The sequence below is a fragment of the Arachis ipaensis genome, chromosome B5, assembly GCF_059453495.1.
Source record: "Arachis ipaensis isolate K30076 ecotype BB chromosome B5, ASM5945349v1, whole genome shotgun sequence".
NCBI classification, from domain to species: domain Eukaryota; kingdom Viridiplantae; phylum Streptophyta; class Magnoliopsida; order Fabales; family Fabaceae; genus Arachis; species Arachis ipaensis.
Genome location: NC_142440.1, coordinates 49,698,677 through 49,711,401, shown reverse-complemented (window position 1 = coordinate 49,711,401; position 12,725 = coordinate 49,698,677). Strand labels below are relative to the sequence as shown.

At 37.2% G+C, this 12,725-nt stretch overlaps 1 non-coding gene across 1 annotated transcript; it reads right to left on the bottom strand.

Moving 5' to 3' along the window:
- Positions 1–12,371: 12,371 nt before the first annotated feature.
- LOC148564128 (small nucleolar RNA R71) lies at positions 12,372–12,479 on the bottom strand. Its single transcript, XR_015884172.1, has one exon. It is a non-coding gene; the product is annotated as a small nucleolar RNA R71 (small nucleolar RNA).
- Between the last annotated feature and the right edge of the window lie 246 nt (positions 12,480–12,725).

The window sequence follows — 12,725 nt, the reverse complement described above, 5'->3', positions numbered from 1 at the left end:
TAAAGGGAATTGGGGCTGGGAAATTAAAGAAGACAGTAAATCAGAACTCAGAACAAAGGACAAGGAAAGTAAATTGCATCAATGGAAAAGGGAATTGAGGTGCAGAGAAATTTAAATTGCTTAGAATTGTAAATCAAGCTCACAGCAAACTCATGTAAAATTGCAGAAAGGAAAACTTGCAGAAGAAGATTATCAGAAACTGAAATTTGCATAACCTGAATTGAATTGCAACACTGAAATGTAAAAATGCAAAAGAATTAAAGTGTTTCAAAGAGAAATTTCTACTCTACTCCTACTCCTACTCCTATGGCTCTCTAGCAGAGCCAGTCCCCTTAATGAAATAAAATTGATGCCTTTATATAGGCTTCACAAAAACGAAAAATGAAATTGAAATTGAAAACAAATTAAAATTCAAATGAAATTCCTAATCTAGCTTTTTCTTGTCCCGTTGAGTCATGTTGATGGGCTTTGCTTGCTTTGGATTTGAATGAGAGTGGATCCGGATGCATTTGGTGGCTTGGGTCTGTGAAGAATTAGATCCAAGATAGCACTTGATGGCATGGGTCAGGAGTGGCTTGGTGACACTCCCAGGGAAGCGTTCAGTTGAGAAAGTAAAGTTGGCGTTCACTCCTTGTATGCTTCCTCACGTGCCAATTTTGGTGCGCATGTAGCCTTACTAGCATTTCCATAGTGAACGCTACGCTCAATATTTGAGCGCTACCTTGCTTTGTTGAGTGCTGCCTTAGTGAGCCCTTTGGTTCTTCAAATTCTTACCCAGACTTGTCCAAGCCCGAAAAAGTTAACTTAGTGAGCGTGGCGCTCACTATAGTAACGAGCGTTACTCCAAATGTTGGCTTTTGAGTGTGGTTTTTGGGCCTTAAAGATGCTTATCACTTGTGCTTCAATTTCATGCCAAAAATAGATTGTTATATATCGTTGGAAAGCTCTGAATGTCAGCTTTCCAATGCAACTAGAAGCGCATCAATTGGTCATCTCTAGCTCAAGTTATGGCCCTTTGAAGAAGGCATGGTCATGTTGTCAGCGCCCAGTTAACTTTAGTGAACACTCCCCTTGCTTCCAAGCTGAAATTCACGAGAAAGTTTAACAAAGTGAACGCCTAGTTAACAAAAGTGAATGCCCAGTTAACATTTTGAGCGCTGATTGTGAACACTGAGCACGCTTTCTTGATTTAGTTATGGGCCATGCTTTTAAAAGCGTGGCCTAAGGCTCCAAAGTGTGCCTCAACTCCAAAATGTGCCCAAAATTCCTCTTTTCTTCTTTTTAGCTTATTTTGTGCTTTTTTTTCTTTTTTTTCTTTTTATTTCCTACAAAGTTTATAAAATTAAAAAGATCAAAGAAATATACCATTTAAGTACAAAAGAATGCAATATTTAAGCACTAATCATCAATTTCTTGTATGAAAAAGCATAGAAAAATATGACATGATGACATGTCATCACAAGACCAAACTTAAACCTTGCTTGTCCCCAAGCAAGAAAAGAATCATGCAATAGAGATTGACAATCCAAGGTAAGAAGAATAGCAACTCAATGTTCATGGTTGGCTAGTTTTCTATGCATGCCACAATCACAAAAGAATTATAAATGATTGATGCTTCTATCTAGCTCAATTTATGAAATCTTTTCCTTATATTTCTTCCTTGAAACAAGCTTTTGATTTTCCTATTAGCTTCTCCTTTTGGGTGTTTTGCCCCATGAGTTGATAACAAAGCTATGACTCTAAATGCTTTGTTTTCAAGTATTACCACTTGACACATAAGCACCACAAGCATTAAATTAGAGGACTTTTTTAAGCTCATTTGTTTTCTTTTCTTAACTCTCTAATCATTGATGCTCAGAGCCTTGAGCTTGGAGGGAGTGCATTTTCACTTGAGCCTAGCCTTGACTCTAAGTGTTTTATTTTCAAGCTTTTTGCCTGATACATAAACACCACAAGTACTTAACATTGAATTGCCATTGGTACTCAGAGTCTTCAGCTTTCTCATTCTTTCCCTTTTTCTTTTCTTGCTTTAATTGCATTTGCTTCCTTCAAGGTTTTTATGATTTCAAAAATTTTATAAAATGTCCTAGATGAAAACTTCAATTAAATAAAATCTAATGTAATTGAGAAATAATTAATCATACTAGCCTTCCAATACTTGTATGCACATGCTAAATCCTTCTTTAATAACCTTGTTTGTTTATGATCATAATATTTTACTGCTTTGAACTTTACAAAATTCAAGTTGGTAGTTATAGTGGCATAGCAACATATTACAGATCAAAATTCAGGCTATGCTTATTCATACACACATGTGAACATAGAGAATAAAGACAATCATGCAATTTAAAGTGCTGGAAACAAATGAGAGAAAAAGGAACTTTACAACCTTTTAATTCATCTTCTCTATTATTGTCATTTTCCTCATATTCTTCACGTTCCCCTACCAACTTTCGAATGCTTGCTCATCCTCAAGCAACAATTAGAACAGTGGTGATGGGGCTAAGATGGATCATGAGTGTCTTACACAATGAAATGTTAGTAGTACATGTGGTTTAAGCAAGCAAAATTAAAGATAACCATGAAGGCACAGAGAAACAGAGACATTGTTATTTCAAAAATAAGAGGGTGTGCACGATACATTGCTTAAAAATATAAGTGGCACACCAAACTTAGTGTGATACTTTCACTTGGAATTGATGCAAGTATCCAGTATAGATTGGAAACAAATTTTGTTGCATAGCAACACCAAACTTAGAGTGCAATCACATGTCAATTTATTTGAAATAAAACTAAGAAAATTAAACTGTTGTATGTTAAATACAATCACCAAGCTAAGAATCTGTCATGAATAAGGATTTCTTGGTGAGGTATTAACAAAAACAGTTAAGTAGGAAACTAAATGAAAGCATTAAAAACAGAGAAATTACTAAAGCAAGTAGAATGAAAAAGTGTCAAACCAAAAGAAAAATAACACTGCAAAGGCATTATGATTATGCAGACAAGTGGTGTTGCTGGATTTATTTACAGAGAAATTAAGTGGCACACCAAAATTAAAAACTTAGTGTGACACTTCCATGTAGAATTGATGCAATCATCCAGAGGGATTGAAAATAAATTGTTGTAGGGCAACACCAAACATAGAATGTAACCATATGCCAATTTATTGAAATTTAAACAAAGCAGACAGAGAAAATAAACAAAGCAAAGGAATGAAATGTTACCTAAGGTTGGGTTGCCTCCCACCAAGCGCTCTTTTAGTGTCATTAGCTTGACATTTTGTTCTTCACTTTCTTTCTCTTCTTCTAGTTTGTTAAGAGGAATGACCTCAAGGGGAGAGATGAACAAGCTAGTGTCCCCTGTCTTGGCCTCTCCTCAGCAAGCTTTCTTTTGTTATTTGCTGAATTTAACTTGCTTGCTGGATCAGGGAGAGGATTGTTTGCAGTTGACCTTTTCTTGAATGTTGTCCTTGGTATCTTGGTCACAATCCTCTTCTCGGTGCTCTTGTTAGTTTCTTTTACTTCTTTGATTTCAAGACATGGTTGCTGTGTGATTATTGGAGTTTTATCTTCAGCAAGAGCCTTTTGAATTGTTGGTTCAATGAGCCCTTCATCTATGTAATTCTCTGCTTCATTTGAGTATGAGCTTCCTTGATTGTCTTCCTCACTTTCTTGTTCCTTCACTTCCTCCTTTATACTCAATATTTGTCTTAATAGCACTTTCTTAGAGGAGGCTTGTTGTTCTTCCCTAAATCTCTTCATCTCCTCTTCATATCTTTCAATCACAGATTCAAGTGTTGAGAGTTTTTAGTTCAGGGGAGTTTGTGAGGGTTGTGAGTGTTCATGTTCCTTTCTCATCTCAAGTGGCTTTTGTAGATATGTAGTCTCGGGTTCAACTACCTTCTCAACCTCCTCCTCCATTGAAATTTCACTTGATACAGTAGCTTCTTCATCTTGCTCTTCTACTTCCTCCTTCACATCCAACCAGTGGTCTTCATCTTCCTTGCTTAGCAGTTCTGAGTGTTTCCTCATTTTCTCCAAATATCCATCCATCTTATTGCAGAGGGTTTCTTGCTCTTTCCAATAGTCTATGGATGTTTGTAGGTATTGTTCAAATGCTAGCTCAAGGGATGAAGGTTGAGAGAAATTTTGTGGGTATGGATGTGTTGTGGTGATGTTTTGAGGGACATGGAATAAATTTTGTGGATTGTGGAATGAGTTTTGGGGTTGGTATGGATTGTGGAGGAAACTTTGTGTTGAGGTATCATCAAGTGATGAAGTATTTTCACATGAGAAGCTGGGAGGTGAGGTTGGACAATTTTGCACGAATGAATTGAAGGTTTGCTCAAGTGATGATAGGCTCTTGATGAACACAGTATGGATCACTTAGATCTCTTTGATTTTGACTTTCCCAGCCACAATATGAGTAGTTGTTAGACTCATCAAAATCTGGATCATATTGTGTCTGTGGGAAGTATCCCATTTCAACTGATTGTTCACACTCTTGTTGACATGTCCAGACACCCTGAGGGTAATGACATAAATTATCTTGTGGTTCTGGATCATATCTCATGTGAATTGCTTCATCATCTATCATTTCTTGGTGATATTCCCATCCACCATTAGGATAATGACTTGAATCATGCTGTGGTGGTGAGTAACATCCCATATGATTCTCTTGCTCATCTTGTGGTTCTGAAGCATATCTCAATTGATTGGAGTGCTCCGAATTTGTATTTTCTTCGTGATATTCCCAGCCACCATTAGAGATTGGTGATGGTGGGTAATATCCCATAAAATCTGTTTGATTATAAGATGAGTTGAACTCCATTTAAATTTTATAAAACACATCACCAATGAAAATTGAAATTCATGTCACGGAAAAGAATTTCTTAGTGAGGCAATAACTCAAACACCTTGGTGTCAACTTAAAACAGAAAACAAAAACAAAGAAAATGCTTAATCTAGACCTCTCACCCACTTAATCATTGTCGATCTATATCAATCCCCGGCAACGGTGCCAAAAACTTGATGGGTGAAAATTAGATTTCACACAAACTCATCGGCAATTGTACCGGGTCACATCAAGTAGTAATAACTCACAAGAGTGAGGTCGATCCCACAAGAATTGATGGATCAAGCAACTTTAGTGAGGTGATTAGTTTAGTTAAGCAAACAGTGATGAATGGAGTGAACTTTGAGCAACAGAATGTAAATGACAAGAAATTTAAAGTGCAGAAGGTAGATTGGACAGAATCTTAAAGAGCAAGAAAGGTAAATTGCATTATATGTAAAGGAAATTGGGGCTGGGAAATTAAAGAAGACAGTAAATCAGAACTCAGAATAAATTACAGAATCTTAAATGACAAGGAAAGTAAATTGCATCAACTTAAAAGGGAATTGAGGTGCATGGAAATTTAAATTGCTTAGAATTGTAAATCAAGCTCACAGCAAACTCATGTAAAATTGCAGAAAGGAAAACTTGCAGAAGAAGATTATTAGAAACTGAAATTTGCATAAGTTGAATTGAATTGCATCACTGAAATGTAAAAATGCAAAAAAATTAAAGTGTTTCAAAGAGAACTTTCTATTCTACTCCTACTCCTACTCCTATTGCTCTCTAGTAGAGCCAGCCCCCTTAATGAAATAAAATTGATGCCTTTATATAAGCTTTACAAAAATGAAAAATGAAATTGAAATTGAAAACAAATTCAAATTCAAATGAAATTCCTAATCTAGCTTTTTCTTGTGTCTTTGAGTCATGTTGATGGGCTTTGCTTGCTTTGAATTTGAATGAGAGTGGATCCGGATGCATTTGGTGGCTTGGGTCTGTGAAGAATTGGATCCAAGATGGCATTTGATGGCATGGGTCAGGAGTGGCTTGGTGACACTCCCAGGGAAGCGTTGAGTTGGAAAAGTGAACTTGGCGTTCACTCCGTGTATGCTTCCTCACGTGCCAATTTTAGTGCACATGTAGCCTTACTAGTGTTTCCATAGTGAAACACTACGCTCAATATTTGAGCGCTACCTTGCTTTGTTGAGTGTTGCCTTAGTGAGCCCTTTGGTGCTTCAATTTCTTACCCAGACTTGTCCAAGCCCGAAAAAGTTAACTTAGTGAGCATGGTGCTCACTTTAGTAACGAGCGCTACTCCAAATGTTGGCTTTTGAGTGTGGTTTTTAGGCCTTAAAGATGCTTATCTCTTATACTTCAATTTCATGCCAAATATAGATTGTTATATATTGTTAGAAAGCTCTGAATATCAGCTTTCTAACGCAACTAGAAGTGCATCAATTAGATATCTGTAGCTCAAATTATGGCCCTTTGAAGAAGGCATGGTCATGCTGTCAGCGCCCAGTTAACAAAAGTGAACGCCGAGTTAACTTTAGTGAACGCTTCCTTTGCTTCCAAGCTGAAATTCACGAGAAAGTTTAACAAAGTGAACGCCCAGTTAACAAAAGTGAATGCCCAGTTAACATTTTGAGCGCTGATTATGAACATGGAACACGCTTTCTTGATTTAGTTATGGGCCATGCTTTTAAAAGCGTGGCCTAAGGCTCCAAAGTGTGCCTCAACTCCAAAATGTGCCCAAAATTCCTCTTTTCTTCTTTTTAGCTTATTTTGTGCTTTTTTTGCTTCTTTTTCTTCTTATTTCCTACAAAGTTTATAAAATCAAAAGATCAAAGAAATATACCATTTAAGCACAAAAGAATGCAATATTTAAGCACTAATCATCAATTTCTTGTATGAAAAATCATAGAAAAACATGACATGATGACATGTCATCAAGCATACCGAATCACTAGACGGTACCAAGAGTGACTTGGAGTCCGCTACTTCATATTCTTCTGTTGGCACCACTAATACATCTTTGCATCCCACAGGTGAACCATACATGGTGGAGCCACGTCGGATCATTCTACATGAATAAGGGGCTTCGGACATCATACTTCAACCTTTGCAAGCAAGGTATCTGTTCCGAGGGTTACCTGAAACTGTAGGTCGATCTCGGATGAGATTTTCTGTGCTGGTTGGAGATGACGTGTCCGGCTGGTGGGTGGCGGCCGGAACTGTCGTGTCTGACTTGTTGGACAGGATGCGCTGCTGATCCTTCGTCACTGGAGGGTGGTGGTACCTACAAGGGACTCCGATGCTTAAGTTAGCAAAGGTATTAAGCAGGTTTTTGTAGAATCAGAGTATATATTATACCTGGGTGCTCCAGTGTATTTATAATGGTGTGGAGTGACCTTGTTAGATAAGATAAGTTAGTTATCTTATCTTATCTTATCTTATCTTATCTTATCTTATCTTTTGGTGAGGTCATCTTATCTTCTGTGGAACTGCCTTTATCTTTCTAGGCTTTGGCTGCCTTTAGATTGGGCTGTGTCCCTTTTTTGGGCCTGCTTGTGCCTCTTATGGCGATTTGGCCAAGCTCTTTGTGAAGAGGTCAATAATGGGCCAACCTTCTAAGAGGTCAGACATGGGCCAACCTTCTAAGAGATCGGATAGTCTGACCTGAAGAGGTCGGTCGACTTGTCGTCAAACAACCCGGGTCGGACAGCTCGACCCAGGGTATGAACAGTGCCCCTGCTTGAGCTTCGATCTTCCTTGTGAGGTCGTGCTTCTTAGCTTCGATCCTTTCGAGGGAGTCATGCTCAAGCATTTGTCTGGCTTGTTACTTCATTGCTTTGCAATCTTTGCAGATTTTCTAGAGGTTTGGTACTTCACAGTCCAACCTCTTTTGAGTGGTAGTGTGGGTTTTCTACCCTTGCCTTCTGGATCACGCCTTGCTTTAAGTTTGTGTTGACAACCCTCTGCTTTGGTGAAGTTATCCTTGCGGCTTGATATCCGGGCTTTTAGTGACTTATCCAATGACTTTTTAGTGTTCTTTATATAGAACCTTTTTTAGTCTCGGATGACGTTCGTAGCCCTGTTTGAGATTGTGCCTTCTTTGAGTGGAGTTGTATCCCTTTTGGCTAAGCACATTTGAGCCTTAAGTTGTTTCCCAACCTTTTGGCTTGTTCTTTTTTGAGATCGTACTTGCACCTCTTCTTTAGCTGACGTCGACCTGTATGACTTTGCCCCTGCTTGAGTTCGGACCTTTCCATGAGATCGTGCTTTTAGAGCTTCGATCTCTTTGAGAAAGTCGTGCTCAAGCATCCTGACTTCTTGAGTAGTTTCCCCTTGTGCGAGTCTGGTATTGCCCTTTTTAGTTTCTTGAGAGGTCTTTTCAGCCTTCTTTCGACTTGTTTGTTTTTACTGCTCGGGCTTTTTAGTCATAATCCAACAACTTTTTAGGTAGTATTCTGATGGGGAACCTTTTTGTTTGGATGACTTTTTAGCTCCGTGATGAGCGGATAATTTATACGCTTTTTGACATTGTTTTTAGTATGTTTTTAGTAGGATCTAGTTACTTTTAGGGATGTTTTTAATAGATTTTGTGTTAAATTCACATTTCTGGACTTTACTATGAGTTTGTGTGTTTTTCTGTGATTTCAGGTATTTTCTGGCTGAAATTGAGGGACTTGAGCAGAAATCAGATTCAGAGGTTGAAAAAGGACTGCTGATGCTGTTGGATTCTGACCTCCCTGCACTCAAAGTGGATTTTCTGGAGCTACAGAACTCGAAATGGCGCGCTTCCAATTGTGTTGGAAAGTAGACATCCAGGGCTTTCCAGCAATATATAATAGTCCATACTTTGGCCAATAATTGACGACGTAAACTGGCGTTCAACGCCAGCTTTCTACCCAAATCTGGCGTCCAGCGCCAGAAAAGGATCCAAAACCAGAGTTGAACGCCCAAACTGGCACAAAAACTGGCGTTCAACTCCACAAATGGCCTCTGCACGTGCAACACTTAAGCTCATCCCAAACACACACCAAGTGGGCCCCGGAAGTGGATTTATGCATCAATTACTTACTCATGTAAACCCTAGTAGCTAGTTTATTATAAATAGGACCTATTACTATTGTATTAGGCATCTTTGAACGCATTGTTCTTAGACCATAGGGGCTGGCCACACGGCCATGCCTGGACCTTCACTTATGTATTTTCATACGGTAGAGTTTCTACACGCCATAGATTAAGGTGTGGAGCTCTGCTGTTCCTCAAAGATTAATGCAAAGTACTACTGTTTTCTATTCAATTCTTCTTATTTCGCTTCTAAGATATCCATTCGCACCCAAGAACGTGATGAAGGTGATGATTATGTGTGACGCTCATCATCCTTCTCCCTTATGAACGCGTGCCTGACAAACACTTCTGTTCTACATGAATTAAGCTAGAATGAGTATCTCTTAGATCTCCTAACCAGAATCTTCGTGGCGTAAGCTAGAATGATGGCGGCATTCAAGAGAATCCGGAAGGTCTAAACCTTGTCTGTGGTATTCTGAGTAGGATTCAATGATTGAATGACTGTGACGAGCTTCAAACTCGCGAGTGCTGGGCGTTAGTGACAGACGCAAAAGGAGGGTGAATCCTATTCCAGCATGATCGAGAACCGACAGATGAATGGTCGTGCTGTGATAGAGCATGTGAGCATATCTTTCACTGAGAGGAGGGGATGTAGCCACTGACAACGGTGATGCCCTTGCATAAAGCCAGCCATGGAAAGGAGTAAGACTGATTGGATGAAGATAGCAGGAAAGCAGAGGTTCAGAGGAACGAAAAGCATCTCCATTCGCTTATCTGAAATTCCTACCAATGATTTACATAAGTATCTCTATCCCTATTTTATTATATAATATTCGAAAACACCATTATCACTTTATATCTGCCTGACTGAGATTTACAAGGTGACCATAGCTTGCTTCATACCAACAATCTCCGTGGGATTCGACCCTTACTCACGTAAGGTATTACTTGGACGACCCAGTGCACTTGCTGGTTAGTTGTATCGAAGTTGTGACAATTATGTATTGAGATCAGAGCACCAAGTTTTTGGCGCCGTTGCCGGGGATTGTTTGAGCCTGGACATCACAATTTCGTGCACCAAGTTTTTGGCGCCGTTGTCGGGGATTGTTCGAGTTTGGACAACTGACGGTTCATCTTGTTGCTCAGATTAGGTAATTTTCTTTTTGTTTTGTTTTCAAAAATTTTTCAAAAATCTTTCAAAAATTTCTCCTTTGTTTTCGAAAAAAAAAATTTTTAATTAAAAATATTTTCAAAAATATACTTTTCTTCAGGATTTTTAAGAATAAATTCTAGTGTTTCATGATGATTTGTTGAATCCTGGCTGGCTGTAAGCCATGTCCAATCTTTTGGACTGGGATTTCAACTTATCATCACAAGAGATTCTCACACACTTAGTTGTTCTATACATGAAAAAACTTACATGCTAAAGCTTGGCTGGCTATTAAGCCATGCCTGACCCTTTGATTGGAGCTTTAGAGCATAAGATTCCTGGAATTCATATTAAAAATTTTGAATCCTTATTTTTCTCTTTTCTAAATAATTTTCGAAAAATATAAAATAAAAATCCAAAAAAAAAAATTAGAAAATCATAAAAATCAAAAATATTTTTGTGTTCTTGTTTGAGTCTTGAGTCATATCATAAGTTTGGTGTCAATTGCATGTGCATCTTGCATTTTTCGAAAATTTCATGCATTCATGGTGTTCTTCATGATCTTCAAGTTGTTCTTGGTAAGTCTTCTTGTTTGATCTTGATGATTTTTTGTTTTGTGTCTTTTCATGTTTATCATATGCATTCTTGAATTCTTAGTGCGTAAGCATTAAAGAATTCTAAGTTTGGTGTCTTGCATGTTTTCTTTGCATTAAAAATTTTTCAAAAATATGTTCTTGATGTTCATCATGTTCTTCATAGTGTTCTTGGTGTTCATCTTGACATTCATAGCATTCTTGCATGCATTCATTGTTTTGATCTAAAAATTTCATGCATTGCATAATTTTCATGTTTTCATAAAAATTCAAAAAAAAAAATATCTTTCCATGTTTCTCTCATCAAATTCGAAAATTTGAATTGACTTTTTCAAAAATTTTTAAAATCAAATTATTTCTCATGAGTCAAATCAAATTTTCAATTTGAAAATCTTATCTTTTTCAAAATCTTTTTCAAAAATCAAATCTTTTTTAAAAAAAATTCTTAGTTATTTTTGAAAATTCCAAAAATATTTTTCAAAAATCTTTTTCTTATTTTATATCATAATTTTCGAAAATAACATAAACAATTAATGTTTTGAGTCAAAAATTTGAAGTTTGTTACTTGCTTGTTAAGAAAGATTCAAACTTTAAGTTCTAGAATCATATCTTGTGATTTCTTATGAATCAAGTCATTAATTGTGATTTTAAAAATCATATCTTTTCAAAAATATCTTCTTATCTTATCTTTTTCAAAAATATCTTTTCAAAATATCTTTTCTAACTTCCTAACCTCTTATCTTTTCAAAAATTTGTTTCAACTAACTAACTAACTTTTTGTTTGTTTCTTAACTTTTTCAAAACCACCTAACTAACTCTCTCTCTCATTTTTCGAAAATATCTCCCCCTTTTTCAAAATTTCTTTTTAAATTATTAATTATTTTAATTTTTAAAACTTAATTTTCGAAAATTACTAACAATTTTTCAAAAACCATTTTCAAAAATCACTAACTCCTTTTCAAAAATAATTTTCGAAAATTATCCCTCCCCCATCCTATTTTATTTATTCATTCATATCTTAACATCTCATCTCACATCTCTTCCATTCGTACAGTTGTATTTCTTCCTTTACATCACATTCTTTGTCTCCCCCTCTTTTCTTCCACTCACAAAGGGATCCCTATACTGCGGTATAAAGGATCTCTATTATTATTATTATTTTTCTGTGCCTTCTTCTTTGTCATATGAGCAGGAGCAAGGATAAGAACATTCTTGTGGAAGCAGATCCAGAACCTGAAAGGACTCTGAAGAGAAAATTAAGAGAAGCTAAAATACAACAATCCAGAGATAACCTTTCAGAAATTTTCGAACAGGCAGAGGAGATGGCAGCCGAAAATAATAATAATGTAAGGAAGATGCTTGGTGACTTTACTGCACCTAATTCCAATTTACATGGAAGAAGCATCTCCATTCCTGCCATTGGAGCAAACAACTTTGAGCTGAAACCTCAATTAGTTTCTCTGATGCAGCAGAACTGCAAGTTTCATGGACTTCCATCTGAAGATCCTTTTCAGTTCTTAACTGAATTCTTGCAGATATGTGATACTGTTAAGACTAATGGAGTAGATCCTGAAGTCTACAGGCTCATGCTTTTCCCTTTTGCTGTAAGAGACAGAGCTAGATCATGGTTGGATTCTCAACCCAAAGACAGCCTGAACTCTTGGGATAAGCTGGTCACGGCTTTCTTAGCCAAGTACTTTCCTCCTCAAAAGCTGAGCAAGCTTAGAGCTGATGTTCAAACCTTCAGACAGAAAGAAGGTGAATCCCTCTATGAAGCTTGGGAAAGATACAAACAGTTGACCAAAAAGTGTCCTTCTGACATGCTTTTAGAATTGACCATCCTGGATATATTCTATGATGGTTTATCTGAGCTATCAAAGATGTCACTGGACACTTCTGCAGGTGGATCCATTCACCTAAAGAAAACGCCTGCAGAAGCTCAAGAACTCATTGACATGGTTGCTAATAACCAGTTCATGTACACTTCTGAAAGGAATCCTGTGAGTAATGGGACGCCTATGAAGAAGGGAGTTCTTGAAGTTGATACTCTGAATGCCATATTGGCTCAGAAC